We start from the raw sequence: 23,029 nt of genomic DNA on the forward strand, positions 1-23,029 counted from the left end.
TGAGTCAATATGAAGTTCACGCTTGAGTTAGTTAGGACTTCATAGCTATATGCACACCTTTCTCAAATGAGGGAGGTATATGTATGCGCCTGTGGGTGCGTCGGAGCTCAAGGACCTTTAGTCACCTTTAACCCATCTTGGCTTTTAGGAACGTAGTGTTAGAACAAGATTTGTTCTGATCAATTATCTTAGTTTTGATGATAACAATAATATGAATTTTGCTTAAGATAATATGGTACTCTAATCCAATGCAATTTCCTTTTCAGGAAATATATAAAGAGTATGCATAATTCAGCGCTCAGAAGCTTTGTCTCAAAGGGTTCAGCATGCAACATCAGAACATGGTCTGGCAAGACATCAGAAGATGGTCGAAGCAGAATCAGAACATGGGTCTATGGAAGCATCAGAAGAACATGAGATCAGAAGCACTAAAGTTCTGATGGTATCACGCTCAGAAGCACTTCAAGGTCAGAAGATCAGAAGATGCTTTGCACCAAGCTGTTTGACTCTGATGATATTCAAACGTTGTATTCACAAACATCAGATCAGAAGGAAGTACAAGTGGCAAGCTACGCTGACTGACAAAAGGAACGTTAAAAGCTATTATAGGCTACGTCAGTAGACACAGCGTGAACAAGGCTCGAGGTAGTTGACAAAAGCGTATAACATTAAATGTGATGCTGTACGGAACACGCAAAGCATTAAATGGACTCAACGGTCATCTTCTTCAACGCCTATAAATATGAAGTTCTGATGAGAAGCAAGGTTAACGATTCTGCACAAAACAACTCCTATTAACTTGCTGAAACTCTGTTCTATTCAAAGCTCAGAATCTTCATCTTCATCAAAGCTCACTACATTGCTGTTGTAATATATTAGTGAGATTAAGCTTAAACGTTAAGAGAAATATCACAGTTTGTGATTATAGCTTTTAAGAAGCAATTGTAATACTCTTAGAATTGATTACATTAAGTTGTAAGGAACTAGAGTGATCGTGTGGATCAGAATACTCTAGGAAGTCTTAGAGGTTATCTAAGCAGGTTGTAACTAGAGTGATCGTGTGGATCAGTATACTCTAGAAAGTCTTAGAGGGTATCTAAGCAGTTGTTCCTGGAGTGATCAGTGTGTGATCAGAAGACTCTGGAAGACTTAGTTGCTGACTAAGTGGAGAACCATTGTAATCCGTGCGATTAGTGGATTAAATCCTCAGTTGAGGTAAATCATCTCTGCGGGGGTGGACTGGAGTAGTTTAGTTAACAACGAACCAGGATAAAAATAACTGTGCAATTTATTTTTATCTGTCAAGTTTTTAAAGCTACACTTATTCAAACCCCCCCCTTTCTAAGTGTTTTTCTATCCTTCAATTGGCATCAGAGCGCCGGTTCTAAGGTGCAAGCACTTAACCGTGTTTAGAAAAGATTCAGGAAGAGAAAAACGCTTCAGTAAAAGATGGCTGATGAAACTGGAAAGTCTACACCTGCATCTACATCTGGCTCTGCTGAGCAATACAACGGTAACAATGGTTATACTAGACCGCCGGTATTTGATGGTGAAAACTTTGAATACTGGAAAGATAAACTGGAAAGTTACTTTCTTGGTCTAGATGGTGATCTATGGGATCTTCTGATGGATGGTTACAAACATCCAGTAAATGCCAGTGGCGTAAAGCTGACAAGGCAAGAAATGAACGATGATCAGAAGAAGCTTTTCAGGAATCATCATAAATGCAGAACTGTTTTGCTGAATGCTATCTCTCATGCTGAGTATGAGAAGATATCTAACAGGGAAACGGCCTATGACATATATGAGTCCTTGAAAATGACTCATGAAGGAAATGCTCAAGTCAAGGAGACTAAAGCTCTCGCTTTAATCCAGAAGTATGAAGCCTTCAAGATGGAGGATGATGAAGACATTGAAAAGATGTTTTCAAGATTTCAAACTCTTACTGCTGGATTGAGAGTTCTTGACAAGGGATACACCAAGGCTGATCACGTAAAGAAGATCATCAGAAGCTTACCCAGAAGATGGGGTCCTATGGTGACTGCATTCAAGATTGCAAAGAATCTGAATGAAGTTTCTCTGGAAGAGCTTATCAGTGCCTTGAGAAGTCATGAAATAGAGCTGGACGCAAATGAGCCTCAAAAGAAAGGTAAGTCTATTGCATTAAAATCCAATATCAAGAAATGCACTAACGCTTTTCAGGCTAGAGTAGAAGATCCTGAAGAATCAGAATCTGAAGAAGAAGATGAACTGTCCTTGATCTCCAGAAGGCTGAATCAACTCTGGAAGAACAAGCAAAGGAAGTTCAGAGGCGTCAGAAGTTCAAAGAAATTTGAACGTGGAGAATCTTCTGATGACAGAAGATTTGACAAGAAGAAGGTCATGTGCTATGAATGCAATGAGCCTGGACACTTCAAGAATGAATGTCCAAAACTTCAGAAGGAAAATCCCAAGAAGAAGTTTCATAAGAAGAAAGGTCTTATGGCAACCTGGGATGAGTCAGAAGATGATTCAGACTCTGAAGATGAGCAGGCTAACTGTGCGCTGATGGCGACAGAAGATGACGGATCAGAATCTACATCAGAATCAGATTCTGAAGAGGTATTTTCTGAACTTACTAGAGATGAGTTAGTTTCCGGTCTAACTGAACTTCTGGAACTCAAGTCTCAGATCAGTCTCAAATACAAAAAGCTGAAAAAGCTATTTGAATTTGAAACAAAGAAGCTTGAGTTGGAGAATTCTGAATTAAAAGAAAAACTTTTAAAATTATCCAATAATGTTGGATCTCCTTCTGATTCAGAAAATCCACTCCCAGTCTAAACCATATTCTGAAAGAATATGATTTAAGTTTCAGGAAGTTCTTATCTAGAAGTATTGGCAGAAGTCAGCTAGCTTCTATGATATATGCTGTGTCTGGAAACAAAAGAGTCGGCATTGGTTTTGAGGGTAAAACCCCATACAAACTTGAACCTGTTGATGAAATGAAATTCACATACAAGCCATTGTATGATCAGTTCAAGTATGGCCACTCCCATGATATTAGGCACACTTCACATGCTCAAAGTTTTCACATAACACACACCAAAAAGCATGTGACACAACCTAGGAAATATCATGAAACTCACATTAAAAATTATCATGCTGTTCCTCCTATTGCTTACAATGTTAAACCCAAGTTCAATCAGAACTTGAGAAAATCTAACAAGAAAGGACCCAAAAAGATGTGGGTACCTAAGGATAAGATTATTCCTATTGCAGATATCCTTGGCTGCAAAAAGGACAAAGCACAACATGTCGTGGTACCTGGACTCTGGATGCTCACGACACATGACAGGAAGAAGGTCTATGTTCCAAGACCTGGTGCTTAAGTCTGGAGGGGAAGTCAAGTTTGGAGGAGATCAGAAGGGCAAGATAATTGGCTCTGGAACTATAAAGTCTGGTAACTCTCCTTCCATTTCTAATGTACTTCTTGTAGAAGGATTAACACATAACCTCTTATCTATCAGTCAATTGAGTGACAATGGTTATGATATAATCTTTAATCAAGAGTCTTGCAAGGCTGTAAATCAGAAGGATGGCTCAATCCTATTTACAGGCAAGAGGAAGAACAACATTTATAAGACAGATCTGCAAGATCTTATGAGTCAGAAGGTGACTTGTCTTATGTCTGTTTCTGAAGAGCAGTGGGTCTGGCACAGAAGATTAGGTCATGCTAGTTTGAGAAAGATTTCTTAGATTAACAAACTGGATCTTGTCAGAGGACTCCCTAATCTGAAATTCAAATCAGATGCTCTTTGTGAAGCATGTCAGAAGGGCAAGTTCTCCAAACCTGCATTCAAGTCCAAGAATGTTGTTTCTACCTCAAGGCCATTAGAACTCTTGCACATTGATCTGTTTGGCCCAGTCAAAACAGCATCTGTCAGAGGGAAGAAATATGGATTAGTCATCGTAGATGATTATAGCCGCTGGACATGGGTAAAATTCTTGAAACACAAGGATGAGTCTCATTCAGTGTTCTTTGATTTCTGCATTCAGATTCAATCTGAAAAAGAGTGTAAAATCATAAAGGTCAGAAGTGATCATGGTGGTGAATTTGAGAACAGATCCTTTGAAGAATTCTTCAAAGAAAATGGTATTGCCCATGATTTCTCTTGTCCGAGAACTCCACAGCAAAATGGAGTTGTAGAACGAAAGAATAGGACTCTGCAAGAAATGGCCAGAACCATGATCAATGAAACCAATATGGCTAAGCATTTCTGGGCAGAAGCAATAAACACTGCATGCTATATTCAGAATAGAATCTCTATCAGACCTATTCTAAATAAGACTCCTTATGAATTGTGGAAGAATAGAAAGCCCAACATTTCATATTTCCATCCTTTTGGATGTGTATGCTTTATTCTGAACACTAAAGATCATCTTGGTAAGTTTGATTCCAAAGCACAAAAATGTTTCCTTCTTGGATATTCTGAACGCTCAAAAGGCTACAGAGTATACAATACTGAAACATTGATTGTAGAAGAATCAATCAATATCAGGTTTGATGATAAGCTTGGTTCTGAAAAACCAAAGCAGTTTGATAATTTTGCAGATTGTGATATCGATATATCAGAAGTTGTTGAGCCAAGAAGCAACGCATCAGAAGCAGAGCCTCTCAGAAGCAAAGAATCTGAAGATCAAGTATCAGCTTCTCTGGAGAATCTAAGCATTTCTGAAGAACCATCTGTCAGAAGATCATCCAGACTCATCTCTGATCATTCAGAAGATGTCATTCTTGGAAAGAAGGATGATCCAATCAGAACAAGAGCATTCCTTAAGAACAATGCAGTCTGTCAATTAGGTCTTGTGTCTTTGATCGAGCCAACTTCTGTTGATCATGCTCTAGAAGATCCAGACTGGATAATTGCTATGCAAGAAGAACTGAATCAGTTTACAAGGAATGATGTTTGGGATCTTGTTCCTAGACCAGATGGAGTCAATATAATAGGTACAAAATGGGTCTTCAGAAACAAGCCCAGAATGAGAAGATGAGAAGTTCGTATGTATGAGTATCTTCTGAAATGAAATTTCTTTTAAGAAGTTCTGATTGAAATCAATTAGAAATTGTGATTCAGTTATTACTAACGTTTCATTGTCTAAGTTGATTCAGAATCTCTTTAAAAGCAAAACAGCTGTAACTGGCTATCCAGATGGTAAACACGTGTTCACTATTCCTGGACAAGCGTGCGTGCAGTTGAGGGGACGTCTACTTAGGTAACTGTGCAAATCACGTCTTTTGTCATTATTATCTCTCCTCACGTCACGTAACATTAAATGCTTTTCATCATTTACTCTCTTTCAGTTTTCTTTTTATATTCTTCAAACGTTTCTTTTCCCTCTTATATTTCTCTCACTTTGCATTCAGTTTCTTTTTCGTTCTCTCTCTTTACATTCATATTATAAACCCTAGCAGTTTCCAATATCTGCAAACTTCATCATGAATCCATCGTCAAGCTCTGGGAATCAAGATAATGATCGGAAACAAAAGAGAAAGGCGACTGCTGAACCAGAAACCAAGCCAAAAAGAGTAAGGATCACCTCTTCCTCCTCATTCATCCTCTCGGAACCACCTTCTTCACCATCTGATATCTCCTCTCCTTCAACCCATCCATCAGTTATTTCGTCATCTCTCTCACACCCTTTTCCCACCAGAACACCTAATCCCTATAGTGTTGTTCTTCCCGACTCCAGGTTTACTGTCAATCCTCCAACCCCTACCACTCAATCATATCTGGAGCTTTTACATTCTGATGTAAATGGCTGGTTGGAGATTCTGGGTGCTGCTCACCTTAACCATCTGGATGAGTATGCTACAAGCAACCTTTGGGATACCTTTCGTCAGGATTTTCTGGTTAGGGCTACAGAAACTCAGAGAAGGATCATGTCTGAAGCTCCTGGTATTCGTGGTCTTCGGTTGGAAGTTGGTGAAAGCAGCTATCACCATCTCATCAGGAACAGAAGTGTTCTTGAGAAGAAGATACCTGCAGATGAGTTGGAAGAAGAAAATCTCTGCAGAGACATCGTGGTGTGGAAACCATGGTTTCCTGTGCTGACTGGAGATTTTCAGTGGCTGTTTAACTGGTTCAGAATGAACCCGTCTGAAAAAGCACCTCACATGGTCTTTCCAGTAGTGGTTTATCCTGCTGAAGTTGCTGGTCCTACTCCTCCAACAAACCTTGCAGCTATTCTTCAAGCGTTGGAAGATGGAACTTCTGAGCTGCCTGAACCAGAATATGCTAAGGCTACTTCCGAGTCAGACTCAGATAAGGAAATGGAAGATGCACAAGCTGGAGATCTCTCAGAAGATCACCCTGCTGAGATTGCTGTCTCTTTTGGCAGAAATTCAGGTGCCTCTTCTTCTGGTGAAACCTCAGCTCTGATGGAGACCTTGGAAGCCCTTCATCAGAATCAAGCTATGCTGGCTTCTCGTTTGGACGCGCAAGAAGTAGCCATTGCTGAGTTTCGCTCCTTCATGGCAAGGCAAGCTACAAGCACCGACGGGATTCATGATGTTCTGGCGCGGATTTTGCGTAGGCTAGGATCTTAGTCCTTTGGTCTTTGTAGTTTTCTTTCCTTGTTGCATCTGTTTTCCTGCATTCCTCTCTTGTAATCTTTTTTGATTATAAATGAAAAGTTTCCTTGTTTTACATTTCATGGATTTTTATTTGTCGTTTTATTCATCTGAATCTTTTGATATATTCTTTTTGATGTTATGACAAAAAGGGGGAGAAGATAAATGATAAATGATTTGATTAATCTATCAGTTGCTGGGTAGAGCTCCCACACATTTACTAACAAGAACTGCAAGTTCTATATGGTTTAGAGTGTTTTGCAGGTATAAAGAAGTAAAGAGAATCTTCAAAGCAAACACCAGAAGCAAAACTATAAGAAGTGTTATTCTGTAAAAAGAATAAACTCATGGAAACTGAAGCAAGCTGAGTGCTGTCAAGCTTCAGAATCAGAAGCACTGATAATAGAATTTGATCCATATTTGTCTATTTGATCTGACAAAATTCTATTTGCTCTGATACATTATTTTAGCCTATATGGCTCTGATACATATCATGTGTTCTAATATACATTTTATGTTCTGACTCGTTCATGCTGACTTTTGTCGTTTAGTTTTTGTTCTGTAACATTTCAGGATGTAGAGATGCTCTGATGATGCTCTGGTACATTCAACAATGTTCTGATACAAATCTAGCATGAAGTGATGTTGGTAGAAATTCAAAGCTCTGAAGCTATCCGAGGGAAGCAGAAATCAGAAGCTGTGAATGTTCTAAAGATCCAGAAATTCAAGTTCTGAAGCTGTCCTAGATGGAAGCAGAAATCAGAAGCTGTGAATGTTCTGAAGATCAAAGAAACTCAAGTTCTGAAGCTGTCCTAGATGGAAGCAGGAATCAGAAGCTGTGAGTGTTCTAGGGATCTAAAGAAATTCTAGTTCTGAAGCTGTCCAATGGAAGCAGAAGTCAGAAGCTATGAATTCTCTGAAGACAGAAGCTTATGTGATCGTCTCTACCGAAATAATCAGGGAAGTCTTTTATTAAAGTTCTTCGAGTATTTATTTCAGGGGGAGATTATTTATCTCAGGGGGAGATTGTTAATCTCAGGGGGAGACATATTCATATGCTTATGCTATAGCTGTGTAATTTGTCTTTTGCCGTCTGTTCTTTCTGATCGCAAATTCATATCATTTATATATGTTTTTGTCATCATCAAAAAGGGGGAGATTGTTAGAACAAGATTTGTTCTGATCAATTATCTTAGTTTTGATGATAACAATAATATGAATTTTGCTTAAGATAATATGGTACTCTAATCCAATGCAATTTCCTTTTCAGGAAATATATAAAGAGTATGCATAATTCAGCGCTCAGAAGCTTTGTCTCAAAGGGTTCAGCATGCAACATCAGAACATGGTCTGGCAAGACATCAGAAGATGGTCGAAGCAGAATCAGAACATGGGTCTATGGAAGCATCAGAAGAACATGAGATCAGAAGCACTAAAGTTCTGATGGTATCACGCTCAGAAGCACTTCAAGGTCAGAAGATCAGAAGATGCTTTGCACCAAGCTGTTTGACTCTGATGATATTCAAACGTTGTATTCACAAACATCAGATCAGAAGGAAGTACAAGTGGCAAGCTACGCTGACTGACAAAAGGAACGTTAAAAGCTATTATAGGCTACGTCAGTAGACACAGCGTGAACAAGGCTCGAGGTAGTTGACAAAAGCGTATAACATTAAATGCGATGCTGTACGGAACACGCAAAGCATTAAATGGACTCAACGGTCATCTTCTCCAACGCCTATAAATATGAAGTTCTGATGAGAAGCAAGGTTAACGATTCTGCACAAAACAACTCCTATTAACTTGCTGAAACTCTGTTCTATTCAAAGCTCAGAATCTTCATCTTCATCAAAGCTCACTACATTGCTGTTGTAATATATTAGTGAGATTAAGCTTAAACGTTAAGAGAAATATCACAGTTTGTGATTATAGCTTTTAAGAAGCAATTGTAATACTCTTAGAATTGATTACATTAAGTTGTAAGGAACTAGAGTGATCGTGTGGATCAGAATACTCTAGGAAGTCTTAGAGGTTATCTAAGCAGGTTGTAACTAGAGTGATCGTGTGGATCAGTATACTCTAGAAAGTCTTAGAGGGTATCTAAGCAGTTGTTCCTGGAGTGATCAGTGTGTGATCAGAAGACTCTGGAAGACTTAGTTGCTGACTAAGTGGAGAACCATTGTAATCCGTGCGATTAGTGGATTAAATCCTCAGTTGAGGTAAATCATCTCTGCGGGGGTGGACTGGAGTAGTTTAGTTAACAACAAACCAGGATAAAAATAACTGTGCAATTTATTTTTATCTGTCAAGTTTTTAAAGCTACACTTATTCAAACCCCCCCCTTTCTAAGTGTTTTTCTATCCTTCACGTAGTAGGGGGACTACTTTTGACAAATGTTGAGAACTAGTCGCTACCCGATGCTACAATTCAGATAGGTTCTCTCTCAAAGTATCATTGCATGGTGCAAATGCATCATGTCCGAGGGTACTTTAGAAGGGCTGATAATTCTGAATAACTCATAGAACCCGTTGCTGATATCATCCTTATCCTTAGAAGTACCTTTGGGGAAGGGTAGTTACCTAGTCAAACTCCATGCAAGCCTTTAAACCTAAGGACATTTGTGTGACTTGTTTGTGTGTACTACTAACCCTTCTATTTCCCTACAGGATCTGCTTGTAGGGCACTTCGTCCTTATTACCTTATGCTTTACCTATTGTATTGCATTCGCATGACATCATAAAATCACATGTCAACTAACCCTTTCAAGGATCTTAGGAATTTAGGACGCACAGTTTCAGGTGTCCTTATCAAAGGACAAAATTCTCATCAAGGGGCAAGAGGATTTATTTTCCTCTGGCCGTATGTCTTCCAATTCAGAGACTCTACACCTATAAAGGGGCAAGAGGATTTATTTTCCTCTTGCCATATGCCTTCCAGTTCAGAGACATCATACCTATCAAGGGGCAAGAGGATTTATTTTCCTCTAACCATGTACCTTCAAATTCAGAAGTATCCCGAATCAGAGGCGATGACCCACTCGATATGGTGAGCTTGATTCTCAAAGAAGGACATTCAAAGACAAAGACCAAGATTCTTCAGACGAAGCGGTGACCAATCATTTCCTAATGTCGCAAACTAAATTTCCTAAAGATCCTTGAAAACATTGCATAACAGGTTCCCGCAATAGACTTCTCATTCTCTCTCGCTGTTTATTTCAGCACAAATGGACCTCGAGCAATCAGTCAAAAATCTTCAGGCTCAGAATATCCGGTTCCAAGTTTTGATTCTGAACTTGGACAAGGGGCAAGACGAGTTGAAAAACCTGGTTAACCCAGAAGAAAAAGGATCAGCATATGCGGCAAAGTTTACTCCATTGCACATGTCGTTGTTTCAAGTTCTACAACAATTGCTCAGTCGGAGCTTGATAACTATATTGCCTCCGTATTCAGTCCTGCCAATCCGGCTCCAGGGTACAAGTACAATATAATATGTTCTTATCATTCGAATAGTCTGGATCATGACACCGAAGATTGTAGACCATTGAAGCATAGGATTCAAGATTTGATCGATGACAAGATCACTGATTTCAATTCACATGAGGAACCTCATATAACTAATGCTGTGCATAATAAGAAGAGTCGTAATGAACGCAACCAATCCGTGGGGACAATTATGATCTCTACACCAGTTCTACAATAACGACGAAAGCCAGACGTACCTAAGCGTCAATTCACCAAGATCAATATGTCATTAGCTTAAGCATTACAACATCTGTTGAAGATTGAATTGATTACTCTGAGGGACCCTCCTAAGAATGCTAACACCTCCACTCCTGGCTATAAACCCAATGCGAGATGCGCATACCATTTCGATAGTCCTGGACATTACACAAAAAATTGTCGGACATTGAAGAATAAGATTCAAGATCTAATCGATGATAGGGAAATCAAATTCAACTATCCTGAAAACTCCTGGGATGATCACTGCTCCTATGCCTAGTCATGACAAGACTGACTGACGTCTAGACGGACGAACTTTTGGATCATTAGATCTACTTTCATTTGCAAGTTTCTTTTTCTGTTTGTTTAAACATTTGACTCATGATAGATATCATCTGTTTTAATAATCATCATCAGTGCATTGCATATGTTTGTCTTGAACAAATCATTTCGCTATCACTCATTTTAAATTGCGTCTTTACTTTGCATATGTTTTGTGATACTCAACTCCTACTAAAGCTGTATGCCTTTTGAGGGAGGATGACGAAAATGGTACCGCAACCTCGTACAGTATGCTTTTGAACAGACTATGCTGACGATGTACATGCATTGTTTCAATTCCTAAACAGTGGAGATATAAGGATGTTAATCCCTCGTCAACCCCTTTGAGCCTAAGGAGTAGAAGTTTTCTTTCTTGTACAATTTAAAACCCTTAATCGTAACCTGGGGCAGGGTAGTTACTCAGTTAACTCAATTATCTTAGTTGTTGTCTACACAAATAATGATGGGTTCCCGCAACCATTAGGTCAGGCAGTCAATATCCACCAAAGAGAAAAAGCTATTAAGTCAAAACTTATGAAGGAGACTTATCAAAAATCGAAACATCCCGCTGACTGTAACCTCAAAATAAACAGTTCAGGCAAAAGTTAGGGATAACAAAATCAATGTCAAAAGAGAGGTCACTACAAATCCTCGAAAAAAAAGAAAAAAGAATTACAAAAAAGGAGGACTGCCTGTCCAAATAAACTGTCGGTGCTGAAACCATCATCAAATGTCAATGTTACGACTTCAAAGCTTTGCTAAGACTTAAATGCAAAGTTAACTGAGCATAGGATCGAAGAACATCACGAAGATTGGGATGGGTACAAATAAACTTTGAGCCGTTATCCTTTATTTCTTAAACCGTGAACCAAGCCACGTTACAACCCTTGAAAGTCCTAACTAAAGCATGGTTAGTTCGAAAGCATACTGTCACCAAAAAGGTATTCTAACTCCTCAAGGTTTGCCATAAAATCTGAGTTGATATCTCCTTTTACAAACATCACGTTTTACAAATATCACGCTTTTACATCTCATGTTTTAATTTTTTTCAAAAAAAACTCAAGACAGACGTATGCGTTGCATCTCATGAATTCATTATCAAACATATTCTGCTACATAATTTCAAATGTTAGCAACAGAAAGAATTTGCACAGGGTACAACTAATGACTGAAAGTTATCCCGACAGACAAGATTACTTCGAGAAGCAACGTCTCCTACGTATACAAGGGGCATGGCACGCTTTGTCCAAACAATCTGGGGCAATCAGGTCAAGATTCGAAGAATCTCTCAAATGCCAAACAGTCAAAGGCATACATCCCAAGTGGATTTCAAACTAGTTCCCGATCAATCTGGGGCAATCAAGTCAAGATTCTGAGAATCTCTCAAGGGTGCCAAAACAATCAGGGGCATGCATCCAAGTAGATCTGAAGCTACTTCCCAATCAACATGGGATGTTGTCCTGGGACTATGATTACTAAGGGCATGTCGCCCATAGTGCACATCTCATAAAGTCCTCGCGAGGCGAATCTTTCCAAAGTCCCTACTAGCAGGGGAAAATCTATGCGAGTCCAACTTGACATCCTGATCAATACTCAGTGGTGTGTCCTAATCAATACAAATCTAGGAATGGCAGTTACTATATTACTGGGGGCAACATTAAAGACATCCATGCTTTCCCACAAAGTCAGTTTCACTGGATCATATCCCCACAGAGTGATCATCTCCAAATGTTCTCGTCCCACAAAAACTTAGTTCCTCAACAGAGTTTACATCTTCGACACTGCCGGTTCCCCGACACTTTTCTCTTCTCCAAACAGGGTTATTCATCTCTCTTATCCCTAGTCAGGGTACATCAAGATCAATCATTTAAATGGCTATCCCTAAGCAGAAATCATAAATCCCCAGTTGTATATCTTCCAGACAAGATAAAGACATCAGGGTCCCGATCAAGATACTTCATATGATATGAATCATGACCATACATCGCATACATATCCATACATTACATATAGTATCTCATGATAAACTCATGCATAACATACAAAGTTTCTCATTTATTTTGAGGGACTCATTACATAATACATGCATCATGACATTGCATAATGACTAATTTTACTTTTTCAGGATACAAGTACAAGCAGATGAACAAAATCTCTAATTTTCAAAGATCTAATTCAATTAATACGAACGGTACTGACACGGTCAACACTCAGAGATCTAATTCTATCATCACGAACGGTGTAGACACGATCAACTTTTCCAAAGTCCAATTCAGTTACTACGAATGGTACTGACACGATCGACTCTCAGAGATCTTATTCCATCATCACGAACGGTGTGGACACGATCATTTTCGAAGATCTAATTCAGTTACTACGAACGGTACTGACTCGGTCAGCTCTCAGAGATCTAATTCCATCATCACGAGCGGTGTGGACACGATCAATTACCTCCTCAGTCTAATTCAGTTACTACGAACGGTACTGACACGACAAGAGATCTAATTCTATCATCACGAACGGTGTAGACATGATCATCTTTCCAAGATCTAATTCAGTTGCTACGAACGGTACTGACACGATCAACCTTTAAGGATCTAATTCCATCATCACGAACGGTGTAGACACGATCATCTTTCCAAGATCTAATTCAGTTACTACGAACGGTGCTGACACGATCAACCTACAAGGATCTAATTCTATCATCACGAACGGTGTAGACACGATCATCTTTCCAAGATCTAATTCAATTACTACGAACAGTGCTGACATGATCGACCTTCCAAGATCTCATTCTCCACGAACGGTGATGACACGATCAACATTCAACAACCACTTCTCAACACTTCAAGTTCAGATATAGTCTAAATGTGCGACTCATTCCGACTTTCAAAAACTCATCAAGACAGGTGGCATCTTAAAGCCCACTTCATACTCTCAACATCCAGATGGCATCTGTAAGCCAATCTCCAACAGACACTTCTAAGCTCAGATGCAGCCTAACGTATGGCTCATTCTGATACTTCTAAAAAACATGGCACCTGGTCTAACGCACGACTCATCCTTCAGCTTAACGCACGGATTTCCAGACATCTACGGATGCAAATTGGATCCGTTCTAACGCACGACCCATCCTTCAGCCTAACGCACGGCTTTCCAGACATCTACCGATGCAAATTGGATTTAGTTTAACGCACGACTCATCCTTCAACCTAACGCGCGGTTTTCCAGACATCTATAGATGCAAATTGGATTTAGTCTAACGCACGACTCATCCTTCAACCTAACGCACGGTTTTCCAGACGTCTACGGATGCAAATTGGATTTAGTCTAACGCACGACTCATCCTTCAACCTAACGCACGGTTTTCCAGACATCTATGGATGCAAATTGGATTTATTCTAACGCACGACTCATCCTTTAACCTAACGCACGGTTTTCCATACATCTGCGGATGCAAATTGGATTTAGTCTAACGCACGACTCATCCTTCAACCTAACTCACGGTTTTCCAGACATCTACAGATGCAAATTGGATTTAGTCTAACGCACGACTCATCCTTCAACCTAACACACGGTTTTCCAGACATCTACGGATACAAATTGGATCTGATCTAACACACGACACATCCTTCAGCCTAACGCACGGTTTTCCAGACATCTGCTGATGCGAACTAGACCTAGTCTAACGTACGACTCGTTCTAAATAAGTCTATACGGTCTAACGTACGACGTATTCTGACCCTCAAGTCTATCGAGCTGGATGGCATCTTTAAGCTAATCTCAATCATACATCTTTTCCATACCCCTGAATGGCATCTTTAAGCCCATCTCCAATAAACTTTCTCTCAAGGCCTGGATGGCATCTTTAAGCCCATCTCCGACAAAAGCCCCTACTTCAGCTAGGGCAAATTCCTGGGTATTCTAGTGTTTAATCCTCTTCTACCTTCAGATTCCGACAGGCACATATGCCAGTCTACATATTCAGATATAAGAAATTGAACAGGGGCAGCTGTCATACCCCAAAATTTGCCCATCTCATTCAAACTCATACCAAGGTACAATGCTCAAAGACACCTCCTCCTAAGCAAAGGCTCAAAGAACTAGGGGTTATGGTCTCCTGAAGAAAATCAATTAACCAAAAGCTCCAAGGCATCCCATATGGTATATGATACTCCACACTACCTCCATGACAAATTTCAGGTCTCAATTCAAATGATTGATCACTCAATTGCTTAGAAAGTCAACAGTCGACTGGTTTGACCTAAAAGTCAACTGTGGTCAAAATACAGTCAAAACTCTTGACTTTTTGTCAACATCCTTATTATGAAATATAATTCACCATTTGATCAAGAATTGATCATGTTTCATCAAGGAAAGATCAGAAATCAACAAATTCAAAAGTTTCTAAATTAGGGTTTTCGTAGGAGAAAGTCAACTAAACTTTGACCGACCATAACTCCCACATGGAATATCAGAAATTTTCCATCCAAAGCTCATTTTAAAGGAAATTGAATTCCCTACAATTTTGTATCTCACAAGCCAAGTCTAAAAATGCTTCATTTGAGAGATATGGATCAAAAGATTATAGGCCCTTTTTGAAGGTCGACCAAAAGCAGTATTTTGTCAAAGCCAATATCATCAAGATAAAATTTTCAAATGGAAAAAAGCACCCAAAGTGGCTTGTAGAGGACATCCTGAGGTTTCCAGAAAGTCCTATAACGCCTCCATATGATAATTTTTTAAAGAGTTATGACCTGCGCAAGTTGTGGAAAAATTAGTGAAAATGCACAAAACTTTAATTGGCCAAAAGAGTATTTTCGAGTAATGGGCTTGCTAAATCCTATTTCCCACGACTAAGGGAGGCACAGGAGCTTACTAAAATCTATTTTTATAATAATATCCTATTTATTTGATTTTTTTAAAAAAATCAAATAATGTGAATAAAAGTTATGAAAATAGGATATATTTGAAAGACAATTTCCACCATCAATTCCATAACTCCAAATCCAATCCAATGGTCCATAATGATTCAAAAGAGTGTGCAAAAGGGAGGGTCGGCCAATTTTAGTAAAATTGGGTTCAAATCTTGATCAAAATTTTCTCAATATTCCATGGCATCCAATGTTGCAAAATCAAAAGATATGGATCAATTTTGTTAACCTAAATCAAGGTCCTATAAGTACTTAGGGAATACAAGGCATTAAAGAGGATTTTGGATACAGAGAAAATCCTATTTTGAGCTTTAAAAAACAAGAACGCAGGGGGCCATGGCAAACGGACTTTGAGTCTGATTTAGGTTCTCCCACGTATCCATAAAGAATCCTCGGTACTTTCCGAAGCCATTGGCAACTTCTCCTTCGATCGCAGCCTCAAGAATCGCGACCTATATCGTCTCCGGTTGGTTGTTATTTTTTAATCTCGATTATGAATGTTTACGCGTTATGAATGTGTTTTAATGGTGTATCCATGTTCATAATGATGCCACGATGCTTTCTGGTTTGTTTAATTTGAGTTTGGCTGCAGATTAAGGGTGTTGCCATTGTTAGGGTTCCTAAGCTCTAAATTGGGGAATCATAGTTAGAGACAAAATTAGGCAAAATTATTGATACCATTGAATTCAGAGGACAATTTCTAATAGGTCCATGTCTCCCTCATGAATTTATGCTATATATTTTGTGAGTTTACAATTTGCAGGTTTGGCTATGAGACTGAGTCGTAGGAGATCCGTAGCTGATTCGCAGCAGGACGAATGGAGAAGATGAAGTTGGGCGCGCGTATTTCTTGTTTGAATTTATATACGACATGTTATTTTATATATTGATGTTGGTGTATATTAAACAGATTAACAAGGAAGCTCAAGTGGCAAGAGGTATTCGCTCGGGAGAGGAGGAGCCTGGGTTCGAATCCCCCAGGACACAACAATTTTTTAAAAAAAATCATGCCATCAGATCCACTGTGAACCTTCATGAGCCTGCCACACTGAATTTTAAGCTGAGTATTTCTATTTTTTTATTTTAATTGTACAACATTATTTTGTTCACTTATTTTATTTGGTTTATATATTCCATTTTTTTCCAAAATTCGTTTTAATAAAAATCATTCTAAATTTTTTTCCTTTCTCACAAAAAACATATAAATAGTAAAAAGTTTATTTATTAAATAATTTTTATTCTTTTGATGTACATGATTATTCGATTTAAATTATTTAAATAATTTAATTAATTATAAAGATTTTTATTTAATTGATTAAATTACGTATTAGGGTTAGGATATTTAATCGAAACCTTATTTTTTTACCGATTTAATTAATTAGGTTGAAAACCAATAATTAATTAAATTGATTTTATTTATTCGATTAACCATGGTTAACTTATGCCCTAAATCAGGGTTTACGAAGATCACACCTACACTAAGAATTTTCTGTTTCTTTGTGCAGTTTCAGGGTTAGCACTAGGGTTTCCTCCGACTACGAACCATATCAGATCAAAGCTAAGTCTCCGATTCTATTTCATTTTAAATAATTATTTTTGTCTTTAAATTTAATTTAATTATTTTTTTCCTTTTAATTTCAATTATTTAATTGTATCCTTTTGATCAATGAACTAGCAATACACTCACACCTTTTCTGTCTATTTTTCCTTTTCCAATTTTCAGGGTTAACAAACCAGTCAAAGCTCAAATGTTCGGTAACTCTGAAACTCAATTTAGTTTGTTTTCCTTTTATTATTGCTTATGTCAGAACTATCTGCCTTGTGGGGTTTTATTGCTTTTCTTCCCCAATTCCCATAATATTTTTGTATCTGCTCCGAGGTTGTATTGTGTGGTCTTGAAGGCACTTAAATCTGCCATATTATATTATTGTGTGGTTAGTAATCCTAGGGAGTGATAACCCTGAATTGAATTAGAATCACCTAATTACAAGATAATATAATTGAATCCGATCACGTGATTGTTGCACCCACGCACCCTTTATGGTACCCTTCTTGTTGCCTCTTGTCTGTTGCCTTGTGTTTTTTGCAGAATAGCCATGCCCCTTGAATACGAGGATACCTCAGCAATGTTGCCCTCAGTTTATTCAAAGATCATAAGTCCCTAATGATGCTGCCTCGAAGTTGCCTACGAAGTGCTGAGGTATCCTCTAGTTGCCTAAACGAAAGGCTATTCTGATCCTTCCCTTATACTACCTGCCCCTATATGGCATGGGACAGTCTTGTGGCGAACGATAATTCGACGACCCTTCAACCTCCAAATAAAAGGACTTCCCTACCCTCCTATGGTATGGATTGCCCTGAAAGGCTAAAAGAACATTTTTCATCTAACCAGGTAATTTGCCCCTAATTGCTTTGCTTTGGTTTAAAAATCTTTTTATTACTTCAATAAGGCTACGCTCATTTACGAGCTAAAGTCCTTATTTCTTCTTCTTCTACCTTTCTAAAAAATTTGACCTCAAAACTAAAGAGCAAAGCAATTAAGAGCCCATGGAAAACCGTGGATGCAAAGGGTGCCTTTTACCTTCCCTTTGCATAAATTACCCCCCGAACTCAGTGTTTTATTTAAAAGGTTTTTCCTATTCTTTTAGCCTTTCCGTTTAATTTGGATAAAATAAAAGTCTGTGGCGACTCTTGCTATCCGCAACATTTCAAAAAAGTCAGTTCACCGTATCACATAACATTATCCTCTTTTTAGCTTTTCAAAAATGAAAAACTCACTGAAAAAATCATCTTCGTAGAAGTAACATCAACATTTTTCAAAAGTGGGAGCCTGTACTTATTGGTCTTATATGTTGAATCATTTATGAGCACAATTAGAAATGTGTTGATCAACTTGATGGAATCAAGGTGGGCTAAAATATATCTCAAACGGTGACTCCATCCTCAAACACTATGTATCTAGAAATATTGTGATCATCATCCAAAAGCTTCAACATTTGTGGCATTTCATTTCTTGGTTCTCTTATCTCCTTGTTGTTTACGACACACACATTGTATATTTGATTAATATTTGAGACATGTTTAGGTCTTTTTTGTTTCAAAGTTGCAGGTATGTTTTTCGGCTACACCATATTCAATGTCATGTCAAAAACAAGTTCCTTCTCCTCGATATTAAGGAGACTTACAATAGGATGGTCAACTAACTTGTAACATAAGTCATGATTATGTATACAAGAAACGACATTAAATTTTCATGTATTATTCACATTATGGTATCCTTGCACCTTAAAAGAAAACTCATATTTTCTCATTCTGGTGTCATCAAGTTTCAACTTTCTAATAGGTTTTGTGTACGTGCCACTTCTTTCGCATCTCCTTGTCACAAATGTCTGTCTTCTATCAAAACTATTATCAGACCTCCCAATTACAACATTGAACCCCAATTTGGCGGCCTCCATAGAGATTCATTAGAGCATATGTTCATGATCATCAAACACTTATTTAGTTGTAAATTGTTCACGGACATCTACCTCGACAACAATTGTTTAACACACACCTCGACATCAACCGGTTTAACATCATCTTCGATATCAACCGGTTTAACATCATCTTCGACATCACTCAGTTTAACACCATCTTCTACTTCATCCAATTTAACATCCATATACACGGTAGCTTTGTGAAAAGTATCAGGGTGGACCATATATACAACCAAGCTTAACAAAAAAGCAGATTTAATATTGAAATTAAGATTTTAAAACGATTTGGATATGCATATTCGGATAACATGTAACCTACTTAAAAAATCCATCTCCGGACGTAGCGTTCATTTTTACACATTAAAAACTAGATTAATGCAAGCAATGAGAAAGCAAATACATGTACATTACCTTAAATTTCATGTTTTTTTGCTTCTTTTGATGTGATAAAACACAATAATGTTATTTTGGGGTGCAAAAGTTGATTGAGAATGGAAGGAAGTTTTTAAAAGGTTTTGAGAGCAAAGTGGTGTTTTCAGTTTTCCGCTTTGATATTTCGGAGATGCATCTATAAAATTGTCATTGAATTGTTAAAGAAACTAGCTCAATCAACTAAATACACCATCAATGGTTATTTCAGAGATTCATCTCCGGTTCAATTTTTGGTATAAATGGAATTTGTCTTATTTTCAATACTTTAGTGTGTATTAGATGCATTCGGAGATGTATATCCAAAATATAGAAAAATAAAATCAGATTTTTAGTGTGTTCACCTTCACCCCTTGGGATGGGTGAATAAAGTAAACTGAGAAATATTGGTAACAAAAATTTAAAATCACAGTAACAACCAAATTCACACACATTGGAGATACCATAAATTATCATTTTTAAGTTATTTATATAAAAGATTGAATCACCAATTGTGAATAGCATATATACTAAAGGCTTCATTTTTTATACTCACTCGTTTATTATCCTCACTCAGAGATTGGAGTGCTTTTGGTGTTTTTGAGCTTAGACCAAAGTTAACTTGACCAAGCATCGAAGAAACTAAAAAATGCATCCCAAACTTGCAGTTATCTTGCAGGGATGCATAAGAAAAACCCAATTTACAGATACATAATGTATATGCAACACTACTATGATTTAGCCCATCTTTGTCCAATTCTTGAAAATATACCTCTAACTTTCTCATATCTTCCATTTTTGCCTCGTATTAAGAAGAACTCTTCAAAATCCATTTCCGTGTTTAGAGAAATTATAATTCTATGAGTTAATTCCTAGGTATAATAATTTACTATCTCTTCTTACTCCTTTTCTTCAGTGATGATATATCAGCTGAAGCATCGACTTCCACTTTTTCATGTTTATTTCCTTTCTTTGAAAAATTATTTATTTCTTTTTCTCTTACTTCTTTGCTTTAATAATCCTTTTTCTTCTAGCATTTTTCAGTTTCTGATTTTTCCGCTCTTTTTGCTTTCTCTTCAAAACCATCATCTATCATCTTGATTTTTGCGACATTTTTAGCACTGAAAACCTACAATGCATCAAAGTAGACAAGTCATTAAAAAATTAAAATAATTTTAAAAAAAACCTATAATATTGACAAGCCACAAACAAGCACCTCATGAGAGAAAGCACCTCATTTTATTTGTATTCAATCAAATCAAGTTGCCCCTCTATTTCAAGAATGAGATCAACATCATTCTGCAAATGTTGTTAAGAAATGTGGTTGGGCTTAACTCAACCCTACAAAACCGACTTATAGGATGAGGATTACCCCCACTTATAAGGACATGTTCATACCATATATTGTCCGATGTGGGACTCTTAACAAATGTCAAATTCATTTGATGACAAAAGAAAATCAATGCAAAACAAATATCAAAGTCCTAAAATGATCTTGTTTAATATATGAAACACCTTGGTCACAATTGACATTGTCCAAACAATGCCTAAGATAAATAGCCACAAGGACTCGACATGATTATCATATCGTAAAAATAAAATGTGCTTACCTGGGTGACAAGGCTAAGATCAAGTCCCCCTCTTCCTGCTCTTGCAGTACGACCAACACGATGGATATAATCTCGTGGAATCCTGCAGGTGAATAGTTAAAATATATTTCATCAAATTCCTCAAAGACAAATGAAAAAAAAATAGCAAAATTGGAAAAGATGAGTAACCTTGGAACATCATAATTAATAACAAAGTCAACATCTAGAGAGATACCTGCAAGTGGAGACAAAAAGACAATGGCAGACTGAATTCCCATATCTTTCATTTTAGACAAGATATGCAACAAATACACATCCTTCACCTTTTTAGGGATGAATGCAGCTTGTTGAGTAAGCTTTTCAACTTTCTGAAACCCTTCATAAGCCTGGAACGCATACAGCTTATCTTGATAACGCTCACGCAACTTCTGCAAATTACTAGTTGTGGGTGCAGAAAGAATAGGTTCTGCCGGTTTTCTGGTAAGCACTGAAAAATAAATTTCAATTCCTCCTGAAACCCAACATCCAAGACTCGATCTGCTTCATCCAAGACAAGAAACTACAAAAGCAAGTGTCAAGTAGAGCATAATCATAGCAATTTTTAATCTACTTAGAATGTTTTAAAACAAATAAATGCATAAATATCTGTAATATTTAATCATACAAGTAAAGTATCCAATTTTGATTACTAACACATGTGAAAGAGATTCTAACACATGTGAGAGGTTGTTAGCTCTTGTGGTGAGACTATTTGAGAGAGCTTATTGAAATAAACATGTCCATAAACGTTTTTAAAGTTTATCTCCATAAACTCTTGATGATCACATGAAAATAATTAGCCTATATATAAGTGTTTACGAAACACGTTCAACTAAGGTATGTTTGAATTGGTGGTATGGAATGAAATGAAATGGTAAATAATAAGATTATATTGTTTAGACTTGGAAATAATGGATGGAGCGGAACGTGATCAAATTCACTTCTATCTTATTTCATCCAATCCTTCAATTTTCACTCCATTTGATTTGGGATTTATGCAATAAAATGAACTAATTTGTTATGTTCCCTTCAATTAAATTATAAAAAATACACAACAATGGAATGGAATCTAAGTTTCATTCCGCTCTGCTCAACTCAGTTCCAATTGTTCCATTCTGCTTCTTTCAATTCCATCAATTCAAACATAGTCTAACTTTTTTTATTTAAAATCGGCCTAAAATCAATTGCATCAATTCACCAAATTCGTCATGAGCAATACCTTAGTCCTGGAGAAAACAGGAGCAATTTCCGGATTATCCTTAGGCAAGACATTAATCCTCCCGGGAGTAGCAATAACAAGGTGAGGCCTGACAAAAAACTCCTTAATCTGTCTAAGCATATCCATTCCACCATCTCTTCCAGCACATATATGATCCAAATTGCTTGACACACATCATAGAATCCTGCTATATATTTAGTTTCACATGATGATAATGCCACCACAGGTTGCTTTCTCGAACACTATGGGATTGTAGCACCACATACATGAAAGAAGTAACCAGTTATGCTTATTCTATCTTCCTTATCTTCACACCGATCAACATCTACATAGCAATTAGTTATAGCTTCTTTGCTTTTAGAATCTTGTGGAAACAAAATTTTACAGTTTATTAATCCTTTTAAGTATCCCAGGATTGTTCTCGCAGCCTTCATGAGTGACATCTTTGGTTCACTCATGTATTTGCTCACATATTCAATAGAAAAACCTATATCAGGTCGACTTTGGTACACATATCTCATAAATCCGACAATTTATTTGAACAAAGTTACATCGATTTTGTCCTCTTCTCCATGCTTCTCTTGTTTCAAATATGGTTCGACAAGCGAAGATGCAGGATTCGAAACATTTATTCTGAATCTCTTGGGTATCTTTTAGACATACTTCCTTTGATGGAACATCATACCTTGCTTGGTAATTTTAAATTACATG

At 37.5% G+C, this 23,029-nt stretch overlaps 1 pseudogene; it reads right to left on the bottom strand.

Annotated features, from left to right (window-relative positions):
- Positions 1-20,360: 20,360 nt before the first annotated feature.
- LOC131596913 (DEAD-box ATP-dependent RNA helicase 36-like) lies at positions 20,361-22,776 on the bottom strand (annotated as a pseudogene).
- Between the last annotated feature and the right edge of the window lie 253 nt (positions 22,777-23,029).

This window comes from Vicia villosa, linkage group LG4, assembly GCF_029867415.1.
Source record: "Vicia villosa cultivar HV-30 ecotype Madison, WI linkage group LG4, Vvil1.0, whole genome shotgun sequence".
In the NCBI taxonomy this organism is placed as follows: Eukaryota; Viridiplantae; Streptophyta; class Magnoliopsida; order Fabales; family Fabaceae; genus Vicia; species Vicia villosa.